Raw genomic sequence first — 15,203 nt, forward strand, 5'->3', positions numbered from 1 at the left:
AGTGGAGTGGAGGGGCATAGAGTGGAGGTGCGTAGAGTGGAATAAAGTGATGTAGAGTGGCTAGAGTAGAGTGGCATAGATTCGTAGAGTGGAGTAGCTTACAGCGGAGTAGAGTCATAGAGTGGAGTGGCATAGAGTGAAATAGAGTTGCAGAGTGTGGGGCATATGGTGGAGTAGAGTGTTGTGGAGTAAAGCGGAGCAGAGTGTTATAGAGTGGAGCGGCATACAGTGAAGTAGTAAAACGTTCCGCAGAATGGAGTGGTGTGTGGTGGAGGGAGTAGAGTGGCATAGAGTGGAGGGGCATGGAGTCGTGTAGAGTGGAGTGGCATAGTGTTGAGCATGCTTGCTACAGTAGCACACTGCCATTACAGACAACACATTTTCATTTGAAATGACCATTACATTAGCACATACTGTTTTATTAATAAAATTATACAGCGCACAAATGATAGTGTGGAAAAGGCATCACCTAGTGTACTGATTGTTTTGGTCATATTCAAATATTTGTTTTCACCACACATAAGAATTATAAAAAATGTGCTTTCCCAATTCTGATAATCTGAAATATTTGCACTGTTCATTTACAGAAATGAAAAATGTTGTTGTGTGCTAGGAAAAGTTTTTTTCACAGTACCCATCAAGATTGCCACATAAATCCTCTCACTTTGAAGTCAGAGAAAGATAAGTAAACACTAAGCACCTTCGGAAGACAGAGCCTGACATTTGATCTCTGTCTTTGAATGCACATTAAAGGTGATAAGATTAGAAAAAAAATAAAGGCCTGTTTAGAGAAAGGAGGACTTGTGGAAGAAAACAAGGGGCGATAATGAACAAGCTTTGCTCCACAGGAGGGACAGCAACATGCTGTACAGCCTAAAACAAATAAAACCAGCAAATTGCAAGTCAGAAAATTTGAGTTTCAAACATAGCCAATGATAAGCAGTGGGTGAAATGCATTCCTAGAGAAGCTTTCAGAATGCTCTCAAGAAGTCTTTTCACAGCCAAACTGCTGCGCTGTTTGGTAGGCTTCGACCTAACTAGAGAGACCTCATGAATTTGGGCGTGGACAAAGCAACACAGAAGGAATTATTCATGATGGTCCTCTGCTTTTCCGTGAGAGCTTGTTGCACAATTCATTATCATAAATAGAAGATAGCTGGATTTTCATAAAGTGAGAACAAAGAGGCCTATAGACTAGGAGTATAGACCGTAACATAGTACAGTTGGGACGGTAAAATGGCACCTAATTAATGTGCTAGAGCATTTTCTTCAACCTGAGACATGTTACTCTCTTTTGTCATGAGTGCCAAGATCGTGGTCACACCCGGAATATTCCTATTAAAGGAAGCCCATTCCAAGATCACTATCATGATGCATGCGCACATGTTTCATGATGCATGTGTGTATCCGGACATGTGCATTCTCTTGCATAGTGATGCATGATGTGTCATGACACAAGCATGCATGATGATGCATGGCAAGCTTTTTAATTTACCATTTTAACACAGCAGCTTGCCATATAAGAACAGTAAACTAAAACGTCAAAGTTACGAAAAAATACATTGTGGAAAAGGACTTGAGCAGTCTGACATTTGGCAACAGCCACTCAGTCATACATGTTTTTTTTTATTATTTGAAAACGAGAAACGTGGGATGGGGATTGAGGAGGGGGGGCATGAGGGCATGGGTAAAAAGATAATCCAGTTGGGAAAGGAGGGAGGAAAAGTAAAACAAAAAAAAAAGAGAACCAGAAAATATTTATACTTCCATGAAATGCTTAATTGAAGAGAAACAACCCCCCCCCCACCCCCCACCTCCACCTCCACAACTATACACCGGAACGATAATACTCATCCAATGAAAACACTGAGAGACTGAAATGTTCAAGGGCGGGACAAATACAAGAATATGGAGGAAAGAAGTTGAATCAGGTGAGGTGAAGAGCAATAGACAACATGTCCATCCAATCAGGAGCAAGGACTGACCCAGAACCCAATCTGAGTAGTAATGTATCTGAGACAATAGGTCCCGCCAAAACAGTCAAAGCTGTTTGTAGCCGACAGCTAAAACGGCAATAAAACAAATATTGTTTTTGCCATGCATGTTAAAGTGTTGCAACAGTGACCTTCCACATGTTAGGGTGGTTTTCCTACACATGTTTGACTACTCACCTCCTAGTTTTACTGAATTTGTTTTTATTGCCATTGGGACTCTGTGCACTTTACCATTGCTAACCAGTGCTAAAGTGATTTTGTTTGTTCCCTAATACATGGTAAAATTGACCTATACTGGATTGACATATTTAATTTACTTATGAGTCCCTAGTAAAGTAGTATAACATATACCCAGGGCTGATAAATGAAATGCTACTAGTGGGCCTGCAGCACTTATTGTCTGTGCCACCTACTTAAGTATCCCGCCCATTTAACCCCGCCCCAGGGCTGCCATTGCAGCTTGTATGCAGTTCTAAACTGCCAGTTCGACTTGGCAAAATAACTCCTTTGCCAAGCCTAAAACTCCCTTTTTTTATTACATATATCGCCCCTTAGCAGCCCACAGGGCAGGATGGATTGTATTTAAAAAGTTTGACATGTACTTTTAAGTTTTGCACCTGGGCTTACTTCTCCCATAGGATAACATTGGTTTACCTTGTTACATTTAGTAAGTGTTAGCTTTTGCTTGGGAGCAAGATAAAAATGGCTTTTTTTGTGTCTAAGAAACTGTACTTTAATATCCTCCTTAATAGCAAAGTCTGATTTTAAGTCCCAATTTTAAAAGAAATGCCACTTTCAGAGGTTGCCTTTTCTTGTCCTAACCATTTGATTTCTGTGGCCTGTTTCATGGGTAACATTACTAGGTGTAGTTGCAGTTGATCTTAATGTTGTCCTCCTAGACAGCCACACAATAGAGAGCCTGGTTGTTGGCTGGATGGGCCATCCAAGGCAGAATGGAGGGAGCAGATCTGTGTACAGCCCCAGTTGCACTTCAAAGGATACTTCTTCAGCACACACAAAGAACCTCACACTAGCTTATTGAACCTGCAGACAGACTAGGACAAGGGCAGGGAAGCATGAAATTCCAAAAACTTCTGTAGCGAGAAAACTTCAAAAGTTTCCCCCACTTCAAAGGGGTACCAGATATAACAAGCACTGGCGTTGCCAATAGGTTTCGCATTTGGAAAGTTGGAGCTATTGGTTTTGTAAATGACATTTTATATTTATATATTCTTCCTCCCTTGCATCTGGGCTCATCCATTTTAGACTTGTATTGTATTAGTACATTCACTTACTGTTCTTACTGGGTTTTTATTGGCATTTTAATGATCATTGTATTCTGTGTATATCTTTTATGATCTTTTATGATCGAAATAAAGATTTGAAATTGAATTTATATATTATTGACAATGCCAATAACGATATATATATATATATATATATATATATATGTCATTTACAAAACCAATAGCTCCAACTTTCCAAATGCGAAACCTATTGGCAACGCCAGTGCTTGTTTTAATATGGGGATATTTTGAATATTGGGATTTTAGGCGCCTATTCATGGTAACAAGAAACCTGGTACACATGGCCCCACGTTGGAAGCTGGCCTCGCCTCCTTTTCGCTTGGCACCGCTTTAAGTTGCTCTTACCTGTTAATGGGAAGTATTTTAATTACGAAAAAATAAAAAGCACGTATGGGTTCCCGGGATTCAACGCTTCGAGAAATGTGGCTTCGTAAATTCGCAAAAGACGGTTGCAGACAAAAAAGAATTATAAACCCCGCTTTAGGTCGAACAGTGAGGAGACACGTGCGTTTTCGGTTTAACACGTCAGCGCTTCTGCTCCGAAGGCCCAATAATTCCATTCTGTGCGAATATGTATCTTGTAAACGTTAATTACTCCTGACTACGAATAAACAAACGCTGTTCCCGTTTATCAACACCTGGCAAGTCTGCGTTTTCATTTTTTCTGGCACCCGCGCTTTAATACCCTGGGCAAGACGCAGCGTACAACCTCTTTTTCCAGTATAAACCTGTTTTATGAAAGTTATTCAAAACTGATCATTTTGACAGTTCCTTAATCACACAGATCTTAACAAAAACAACACTCGCTACTGGTTTTCTTGCGTTGTCTAAGCACCTCGAACCAAGAAACCTGAAAGTATATTCCTGGGATACATACATTGGTTGAGTTCTAGAAGGTTCTGAGCCTGTCTGACCCCGAGATCCAGACGTCGATTTGTTTGAACCTTTATGTTCACTTGTACTGAGAGAACTGCATATGGGTTCTTTGTGAATTCGTGGGGGTGGGATTTTACATTTTTTGTTTTGAAGAGTTTTTTGGGGGTGAATGTGGGTGGGGCGCATTTTATCGCCCAGGGATTGATTACACGCTAATGGGCCCAGAAGTAAAATAACGCCGAACAGTCCTGTGATTGTCACAAGGCAATCCAGCAGCTATGAATCGCTCTAGCCCGCCCCTTTACAACCTCCTGGTAGACAGCGAGTTGTCCAATTCATTTTCATTTTATAAATGAGGGCTCCCACAGCCATGTATGTAGCCGGCTCTGCGAGTGAATGTAGTTCACAAACTCCATGATGCTCTTGCACGCCCATAGCCTCTGTCAGTAGGATAAATATGCATAATTCCGGAAAAAGCGAGCATTGGCAAAGCTAATAGGTCTTACTTTAATTTAAGGTGCCTACTGGTGTAAAAACATTCATGAATGGTGTTTAAATACGTTAAATACGTTATTAGGGAGATGCGCGGAGGGAAGCCGGATGGGGGCGGGAGAGCCTGGTGGTGGGGCGGGAATGCGAGCGAGGGGAGGAGAAGTGTGGCAGGCGGATTAGGGAGATGCGCGTGCTTGTGTGGTCACGTGACCCGCTTTTGTGGTCACGTGACTCACATGCACTGTGAAGAAACCGCAGTGGTTTGACGAGTCGATCGAGCCCTTGAATTCTCGCCTATTACATTCGCAAGCGAATGATAATAGGCGAAACCTAAAAATGGAACCCTCAGACCTACTCTTCAGTTAACTTCTGGACCTGCAGAAAGACGCTCAGAGGACTGTTCTTCTGCCTGTGGCCTTCTGGGTACTTCAGATGACTGCTCTGCTGCACCCAAAGGACTGCCCTGCTGCCTGAAGCTAGCCATGTGCCCTCAGAGGGCTATACAGCTGTTTGAGCCCTGCTTTCAAGATAGAACTCAAGACTTCCAAGTGTCTCCAAGGGCTAGTTGGCTGGCCTCCTGATCAGTGCCTCAATGACCAAAAAGGCTCCATTTTGAACACAAACCTGGACCCAGTCCAGTTCAGAACCAATGGAAGTGATGCCAAAGGAGCCTAGATCCAAAGGGACTAAGACGTGTTTCAGCTAAAAAGTGGAAAAGTGCTCTGAGAACTTAGAAGACTGGGACCTACTGCTAGCCGATCCCATGCTGCATCACTGGTCGGCCTGACATTGCGACTGCTCCTGCTGCATTCTTCTCTGCAGCATCAATTCTTGTCCAGCAGCTTCACACCGAATAGATGCTCTGGCCTCATGGAGTCCTCTTCTGCTACAGCCACCTGCTTAGACCCGTTGGAGATTTTTGACTTCCAAAAAGGAGGCGAAGTCCAAACGTAGAAATCTCTGAAACTTTCTCCAGGGGCTCCCTGGTGATGACTCTTCCTTGGACACCGCTGGTTGCCTTGCTCGCTGTACTTTACCTTCTCAGAAACTTTTCTTGAAATTTCTTCTAGGTTTAAAGGTAATTGATTTTGGAATCACGCACCATCGAAGTCGGTCATATCTTTAGACTTTGCCCTGGTCTCACGCAAGTAGATTGCCGCGGTTGGCGGTTTGATCTTTTAAGTGCTATTTTTCACTTGAAACTTTAAAAATTCCAGTTTTTCAGGAACCTTCAGCTCAGTTTTTCAGGTACCTTCAGCTACGCCATGCTCTGTTAGCCTACAACTTTCCGGAGGACTCTTTACCAGTGGAGGCGAGGATCTTTCATGGGAAACTGGGTAAAGGGGCAAGGTCCGTGATTTAGCGGTTGCTGGTGATTCACGCTCCTGGTGGCCTCGACAGACCTCGGCAGCGACTGGAGAGAGGCTTGCATGGCACTTAGGGAATTGGCTATCTCGACACTGCTGCATATGATTCCGTTCAATTATTTGCATGTGACATATCTCACACTGTAACGGTTGTAGTACATGCCTTTGGATTCCCAATCAACATGTGCGCGATGCGCCCTTCCAGGGGTGGACTTCTACCATGTTGCCTTGGAATGCCTGATACTGAGACCGTTTTGCGAACTGGTGAGTTGCAAAATCTCTGATGTCCTAGGCCGCCCTCTGGAGTTCATCCCCTGTGTAGCCTTGCTTGGGCTGATGGAGGAAGTGGAGGGGCCCAGAGCTGCATGTGCATTCTATGGGGTGGCCTGTTTAGTTGCTAAGCGGGAAATGGCACATTCATGGACACTGGAAAGGCCACCAACGATTGGGAGATGGCGGGCAGGGATGGACTGGTGCACCCATCAAGAAAAGCCTGTTTTCGAAGTGCATGGCTGTCCCCAGAAGCATGCGTGGATATGGGGCAAATGGTGTAATTACTATGGCCTGTTGATTTGAAATGGTACTGTTGTACATCTTGTGTACCCTTACCCCCCACAATGTCACTCATGTATTTTTATGGTATAGTCCACTGTGTCATAAGCTGTCATGTCGTAAAACTTCAATACAGTTGGCTATTAAAAAAAAAAAAAAATATATATATATATATATATATATATATATATATATATATATATATATATATATATATATATAAATTTATAACTCCAGTTTTACTGATTGGATTTTTGTCATTTTGGTGTCAAATAATGTATTTAAATGTACTCGATTTTTCTAAATTGGTCTGATTTTCATTGTTATGTATTTTCACTTTATTACTGTTTAAGTGCTGCATACATTGTTTACACATTGCCTCTAAATTAAGCCTGACTGCTTTTGTGACAAGCTACCATGGGATTGAGCACAGGTTAATTTTGTGACTTTTTGAGATTCACCCTGACCAGGATTGTAGCTAGTGCTTGCGAACACCTCGCCCCCTATGCCTCCAAATCAACAGCCAATTTATCACACCATCCTAGTTAGATTTTGTATTTGTTACAAAAATATTGAAACAGTGTAAGGTTTGAACATTCTCTCTCGATTGTGTTAACCCGGGGAAGCTTTAATCGTGTGGGAAATTAAACAAAGGTTTCTTTCTTCATACTGAAGCATCAGTGTGTTCCTGCGGATACTGACCTCGGTGGAAATGACAATGTTCCTTTAAGACGGCCTCCCACCATGAGGCAGCCTCGGCAGCGGCGAGGTGCGCCCTGTCTGCCTTGATGTCACGACAGGCAGAAGCCACCCCTTCGGAGCTCACGGAGGCGGGCGGGCTGTTTCAGGAAGTGACTCGCTTTCGCTTCACTCGCAGCGGCTCTTCGAGACTTCAGGAAACGAAAGTTGGGCAGAGCTGCACGCTGGTCCGGCTGCTTCCGAAGGCAGGACCATGGGGTAAGCTCACGCGCTTGGCGTGCCTCTTTCAGCCCTGCTGTTCCACATGGACCCGTCTGTAAAAGAGCATTGTCCAAGCATCGTGTCTCAAGTAGGCAAAGGCTTGCATTATACGTTCTTTGTCATACCTAAGAACATTCGTAGCTTGAGGGCACCCGCTCTTGTTCCCAGTAGGTTGGAAGGGCTTTCCAAGTGCAGGCGGCTGTCTGTCCAAGGGTCATAGGGCAGTGACCTGGCTCTGTGCTGCTCGATGTCCCGGGTTAAGTGCTGTTTGCTTGTTGGGAGCTGGCTTCCTCTCTCCAGATGTTTCTCTTGCTGCGCCGTCGAGAGCGCTGTACAAGTGCAGACTAGCACACATGTACAGTTCAAGCTTTCACAGGGGCAGCAGCAGGGGTTCTTGTAAGCCAGCACCAGCAGTAACTTGTACACGGGATAGTACAACAGACTTATCTTCTGACACCCTACAGGGAAAAAACACGTGCAGTATTTCCACCCTGCAGCGGCAGTGTTAGCAACACACATTGCTTACGATGGGCAGGCAGGCACTTCTATAATTTGAGAGAGTACCAGCACTTTTCAGGAGGAGTGATTCACGTTTAATACGAGAGTAATGGAACTTTTTGGTAGCCAACAGGTGCTCCAGGTTAGGGAGGGTCGGCAGTTTTATATTTTAATGTCAGTGATTGTGCATTCACGTAGGCGAATAGGGGCTCGTGTTTTCGGGGCTGCGTGGCGAATGTAAATGGTTGTAACTTGTAATGAGACAATTGTGAGTTCCAAAACATTCAAGTATCCCAGATGTGGTACCACATAGGGTATTCCTGAAACCTCTGTGAACCCACGCAGCAAGTACACCTTTGTTTTAGTGAAAATACTTGGACTGACTGAGCGCAGGCGTCCATATTGAATTCCTGTAGAATCTTCCACCCCTCTACTAGTGCTGCCAAGGCAGTACCAGTTAGGACTAGTTGTGACTGTGGCTTACTGGGAACCGCATTGACCCCACCATGTTGTACCAGCGGCGATGTGCCTTTTTCTAAAACCATCTTTCTAGACTATTTTCGACGCTGCAGACAATACAAACTTTGGTTAAGGACTCTGGAGGCCATTCCCAGATGTTGGCGAAAAAACAGCTGATTGAAAGTGAGACCTGCTTTGTCTAACGTGATGTGTCTGTGTTGTTATAAAGAGCAGAGCCGTGAGGCGCCACCACTTTTGTTGCGTGGTGCTTTGTGCTGGATATGCTGTTCTTGAAAATCACTGTCCGTATAACTGAGGCACAAACCGTTCCTCCAGTAATCTTCTGTTAGAGATTGCTACAGAGTGCACTCTACAGGGCGGGCCTCGCATACTGTTCTGTCCAGACCCTTGGGGTGTCTACAAACAGCAGGTGTAAACTGTTGTCTACTGCTTGTGCATTTGTAGATGGGTTTTCTTCATTGCCTACCATACACATTTCTCATGCCTCATTTCCCCGCCTACATCCTGCGAGCATAATGCAGTGGTAGTCCCCAAGACAGGTAGCCAACCCTGTATACCAAGGTATTTAAGAGATTTGGGGGCTTTTATATAGGTCAGTACAATCAGTGTTGTCACAATATGCCGCAAAACCCAAGCAGACGTCATCAAATATAGCAATATTTTTAGAATGTCTATTTGTGGTGATTGTTAGTGATGCAGGAGAGGGTAAACAAACTGTTTACTTACTTCCCTTCACTGCACGTTCCCTTTGAAGGCCCCGTAAACTTCTCTAACTATATATGTGTGTATATTTTTTATTGTGGGTAAGGCACAGCGTACCATTTAAAGACTGGTATAGATGCAGCTGGCAACGTCACACGCAGGGCGACAGAGTGAACAGCATCCTAGTGTTGCTCACCTGCTAGGATGGTAGCTGAACAAATGGGGCCACCGTAGGTGGAGACGGTTGGTCACCCCTCTGTTTCTGTTGCCCTGGCCTTCAAGAGGAGAGGAGAGTAAGGCAAGAGGTTTCATAAGGGGTTGTCTCCTTGGCGATTCGCATTGAGGCAGTGGATATCGATTGGACAGTTGCATCCAGAGCGTGTTGGGGTTGTTTTTTTGAGGTGAGCTAAGGCAAAGACGGGGTGCCACGGCTCTGCCAGGGGAAGGAGCCATGCATGCTTCCGGTCCACTGGTTAATAATACCATGATGGTGGAAGCTTGCATGCATCACGAAACTGCATTGTGTTTTGATTTCCCCATGGTGGCCAGAGGTTTCTGGCAGAATCGCCATTGCTGCTCTTTTTAAGGAGTGGATCAGATTTAGCGTTGCAGAAACACACCCAATACCCTCGAAGGCCCCCCCCACCCCCCACCTTGAGAAAAGCACATAAGCTCAGTTTCTTAAAGACTGCCTTGAAGCTCCTGTTGTAAGTGGAGGATACTAGTAGCCTCTTTGTTGACATTGACTGAGATTGTCCCAGAGTTGGTAGGGAAGTTCGGCTCAGCTGACACAAATCCAGGGGTCAGAAGGTCCAGGAGTGAGTCCAGAGAAGGCCTGGGATATACATTCTTGAGTTTCCTTTTGAGTTTAAAACCATCTGTTGTCTACAAATCCGGTTTAAACTGTTCCAAATGTTGGGCATCACATGTTCTCAGAGTTTTTCCATTGGCATCCGTTTTGTGGAAGGACATGGGAGTGATCTGTTGTCAGATGCTGATCTCGGGTTGCCAAAAAGGCTGTCATTTTGGAATAGTGACTGCTTGCCTTTGACCCTGTACTGAGCTGTGCTGCCTTTTGGCTAGGTTCTCGCCATACAGAATCCACATATGTAGACAGACAGACAGACAGACAGACACACACACACACACACACACGTTTAGACAGGTATTTTTGAAGTGAAATGAATATGCTCTGTGTAAAGCTTCTTCAAGTTAACTCTGTTTTAGAGGCAGCCAGTGTAAGCTTCCTGGCGCAGCAGTGATGTGTACCATCTTTCTGATTTTATTTTCTGATTACCACGTTTTTTATTTAAAAAAACTAAAAAAAAACAGGTAATTTCATTCCCACACGGGTCTCAATTGTACCCCTCCCCTGGTGTACTAATGAGTTATGTTTAAGCTCTACAATGCAAGGTGTGGTGATAGTGCGGGTTGACCACTTGGAGATGGCCTGCCATATCTCAGCTGCGCTCTGAAGTCTCTCCAGTGTGGAACCACTTGATTTTTTCACATTTGTTAGATTTACGGTGATCTGTAAATGCTGTTTCCTGCTCGCATGCAAACATCTCAAGGCTAATGGGGCTTCTTCTACAGGGGCAGGAAAGGTAAAACGTTAAAAATGACACACCATTGAAACAACTACTGACAACCGCTTTAATCAAAGCACATTATAGAAAGATGCATCTAAAACTGAAGAGTTAGCTAGGAGGGAAATAGGCTTCCTTAGAACCAGGTTACAGGAAGGATGTGTGGCGAGCCATCAATCTCACAGGTTTAGAAATAGTGGCCAGAGGTAGTAAGCTGTATTGTTGATGCAACACCACCACTGACAAAAAATCTTGCATGCAGAGGGTAAGCAGCATGGCTGTTAGTGTAGTCCGCATTAGAAGATCCAACAGAAAGGCTCTGGCTATTGGGTTTCCCACAATCTGGCCTGGATTGGAGCAGTAGCCAAGCCAACAAAGTATGGTGTTGCTGAGTTGAGGTACCATACCCAAACGAGACACCATCCAGACTTAGTCTGCTAGGAGCTGCCATGACTACTCTGGGATATTCATAGCACCTCTGGTCCTAGGTCTGTATACATTTGACTCTTCTTGGTGCCAGTGAAATAGTTGTAAACACAAACACACAAGTAAGCGGTGGAGAGGATTTAAGAACGCTGGCAATGTCAGCCCTTTTAGCAAAAGTATTTGTTATCAGCTATCTTGTAGAATCTCACATGCAAGAGTCAGAACCTTTTTTCTGCAGGCAGTCCACCATAAATAATCAATACATAAACTGTATTTCCTACCATCGTCAAGTCCTTTGTCGTCACAGGGTAGTACAGAACCATCTGCTGCATGGAGCTCAAGAGGTGCTCTGGTCTTTTTCACTAGGATGCAGCTTGATTTCTTGGTGATCTTTGGGATAATCATCTGATAGTTTTCAAATGGTGTAGAAGGGTTGTACCCAGGGATATACGGTGTAGCCCTTCTGTGGACCCAGCCATTAATGCTAAAAGAAAATAAGACAAAGATGTTGGTCACAATCAGCTGGATAGAAGCCACCTAAACCACCACCTTCACCGAGCTGCTCCTATCAGTTCTACCAACCGGTTGCTCGCGACTTCTGTTATGCACTGGGCTATCTTTGTTTCGCAGGGTGATATTATGGATGTTATCTTGAACCATCAACTGAATGCAGCTACTAAACATTCTTCTTGTTGCATGGTACCATTGAGAGAGCTTTCTCCTTTCCTGAACTCTGTCGACTTTTGCTGCCTCATGTAAGCATTATGGAACAGGCTCTACTCTTCCTCAGGCTTCAGAGATTCCAAAACCTGGATTGCCACCTTGTCTACGACTTCAGAATAGGATTATGTCGCACCAGCTCTGATTGTGAAGTGCTGTGGCATCCAGTAAACTGTAAAGCTTACTTCAAACTGTGGTCACTCATCTATATGGGAACTTTTGTTTAACACTCAAAACTTTCTGGAACATGACTGTAAATCCACTGGAGCGATCATGTCTGGGAGAGTTTGTGGTCCTGTCTGAGTGACTTCCTTCGGTAGCCTAGTCAATTTCTGTACAAATGACTTACTCTTAGTCTAACTTGGAAACCCATTCACTGTACAGGATATTGCATACAAGCCTATTTTGCCTCTTGTTGCTGGTGCACGTTAGCTGGAACTTTTTATTTGTGTTTTTCCCCAAGTATATTTTTCTTCCTGCCTCGAAGACTTATTTCTAAACAAGTCATGAATGTACAGTTTTGGGGTATTTGTGGCATGGCGTGCATCTGCAGTTAAGTATTGCTATGTGCTTAGAACTGACGTTCCTGTGGAAGTCCCCAGCACCTCCCACACAGCATTGCTAAATGTTGGCACACATTACCGCACATGTTACACCCAGCGGGTAGGTTATTAGTTCGCTCGTCCTCTGCACGGCAGCAGACAGTTCAACTCGCTATTCAAACAACCTGGGTCAAGGAAAAGTCGAGCTTTTAAAGTTGTGGCGGCGGCCACCTGCACCACAGCTTCTGCTTGACCACGGGGGGCCTTCGTGCAGCTGCATAGGTGAGGTGGTGGGTGGTCTTACCCAGGAAAGGTGGACGGTCAAGGGGAAGAGAAGCCCGTGAGAATCCTTGAGATATTTCCAGGCATTGAGCCTTGTAGATTTTGGCAGCTCCTCGGGTTCTCCTTTACCTTTTAACTCTGCTGTTTTGGGCCAAGAGCAGCGGCGAGTTTGGTGACATCATTGACGGGAAGCTCTCCCCTTCAGCAGGCTCTGTGACATCAGCGTGGCATCCGACATGAGCAGTCCCTGCCCCTTTCTTGGAATGTGTCAGTGAGTCACTGACTGTTCTCTCTCCCTCCCCGCCTCTTCCAAACTCCGCCTTCTGAGGAGCTGTTTTTGTTTTCTTATAAACTTCGCCTTCTGTGTACTTAATTCCTTCCCAGGCCAAGGTTTCAGTGCCCTGGGTGTCTTGTTAGCAGCATTCCTCACCTGAAGGCCTAGGCACACGGGTATTTAAAACGGCCCTATTTGGTGTATTGGTTCTCGATTTGAACATAGTATCACACCAGGAGAGGTCGACAGTTTTGGTAGGGAGGTGGGTGGGCGGATCAATCACGCACACAGACAGACAGACAGACAGACACGCGCACACACACACACGCGCGCACACACACACACACACACACACACACACACACACACACACACACACACGCGCACACACACACACACACACACACACGCGCACACACACACACACATACACATACACACACACACATACATGCACACACGCACCAAACATTAAACAAAAAACGTACCTGCCCTGCAACTCCCAAGAGGAAAGCCTCCGAGGTTCCAGAACGGTTGGGACTGCTGCCTTGTCTAGAAGGCAGCAGTTCTTCACTCCTCACAAAGTGGGATGGGGTCAATAAGTCTTCTGACCCCAATCCACTCTGTGACGAGGTGTCACTGATTGACAGTCTGCCCTGGGCCCTTCAGGGCTTACAACTGAAGCACCCAGGTCCGAGGCAATCAGTGATGCTCCTCCTCGTCATGAGGGGGAGGGCCTTGAGGCACTTTAGCCAGGCTGAGGAGGCCCAACCAAAAGAGCTGTGAAATCCTCAGCCTGGCAAAATTCAACTTGAGCAGCCAAAAGCCTGCACATTTAGCGCATGTTTGTTTAACCCCTAGCTGCCTGACCTGAACAAGAAGAGTATCTGTCAGGTTGACCTTTCCTCAGCCTGATAGGCACTCTTCTTCGAAATAGATGAGCGGGCGGTGTCCGTTCCCTGTATAGACAGGATGCTAGTGTATAATCAATCAATCAGTCAAGTGACTTGTAAAGCGCGACTACTCACCCGTAAGGATCTCAAGGTGCTGAGGGGAGGGGTACTGGAGGGGGGAGGGGACCGCAGGGGGAGGGGACCGCTGATCCGTCTATCACACCGAGCTTGCCTCCTTTTTCGGTGAGGCCTAGAGACAGAGCTGTGTCTCTAGCCTCGTCTTTTCTAAACAAGTCATTTTAAAATATACGTATATTTACAAACATATAGGGGTGTTCTGTCATCTTCCTTAACCCATTGGGGTTTTTACGTGTTAATCTTAATTGGCCTGCCTACAGAATGTAGCAATGAGTCATCCCTCCTGATCCGTTGATGTTATTACACTGAGCGTGACACACTTTGCCAGATACTTTATGGCGAGTGCTGACGTGTCTGGGCTTCAAGGACACTCTTATTGATATATACATCCTAGTGGTGATCGCCACTAGGTACTTCTAGTTGGGTCAGCTGTTTCATAGCAAAAGTGTGTCTTGTGTTGTTAATAACTTTGACACCATTTGACCAATCTCCACGAAGCCGTCCAAAAAGGTTCTACTTTTTTACTGGTTTGTGCATGGAAAGTCAAGCGAGGCTGAGAAAAAAAGCGGGGAGGGGGTGCCGAAACACATAATCCCCATGTATTTTCCATAGATTTCTTTAAGACGGGCTACCGCAAAAACTGTCGAACAAATTGTACCAAATTTGGCAGCAATCTAGATCTTGAGTCTGCAGATTGTGCAGTTTATGATTTGGTGTAATTCTGTTTAGAAGTTTTTGAGAAACTAAGGTTAAAAAATAACAGTGAAATTCAGCCGTTATAGTTATCTGAGCTAATTATAACTTCTGGCAGGAGCCGTCAAAGCCTCCGTCAAGTCAGAGAAAACTGTTGTGTCCCAGGGGTGGGCACCCCCGGGCATAGCAGGAGCCGGCCCAGGGGGTAGGGGGGTAGCCTCCATGGCCATTATTTGCTCCAGGAGAGGGGTACGCTGCTCCCTCCTTTGATCTGCACGGGCAGACCATGGGAAGTTGGTGGTCCCCGGGTCTTGGAGGGTGAGGGGATGTCCGCGTGGGCCCCCACCCACCAATTTTTCTTTGTCCACGGGGAGGTGGTGGTCCCTGGGGCTTGTAGAGCCCATGAAGGGGGGCCTGTAAG

At 45.3% G+C, this 15,203-nt stretch overlaps 1 protein-coding gene and 1 long non-coding RNA gene across 3 annotated transcripts in view; one reads left to right on the forward strand and one right to left on the reverse strand.

The window, feature by feature from the left end:
- Positions 1 to 13,032, reverse strand: part of LOC147692731 (uncharacterized) — a 28,969-nt gene extending 15,937 nt beyond the window's left edge. Inside the window, exons 1-2 of the long non-coding RNA XR_015300067.1 lie at positions 12,914 to 13,032; positions 11,522 to 11,724 (exon numbers count right to left, since the gene is read on the reverse strand). This is a non-coding gene — a long non-coding RNA (uncharacterized LOC147692731). The remainder of the gene's footprint in view (positions 1 to 11,521; positions 11,725 to 12,913) is intronic.
- The window catches only part of SHISA5 (shisa family member 5), a 299,801-nt gene that overhangs the window by 144,818 nt on the left and 139,780 nt on the right, over positions 1 to 15,203 (forward strand). The window lies entirely within an intron of this gene.

The sequence above is a fragment of the Lissotriton vulgaris genome, chromosome 9 (assembly GCF_964263255.1).
Source record: "Lissotriton vulgaris chromosome 9, aLisVul1.2, whole genome shotgun sequence".
In the NCBI taxonomy this organism is placed as follows: Eukaryota; Metazoa; Chordata; class Amphibia; order Caudata; family Salamandridae; genus Lissotriton; species Lissotriton vulgaris.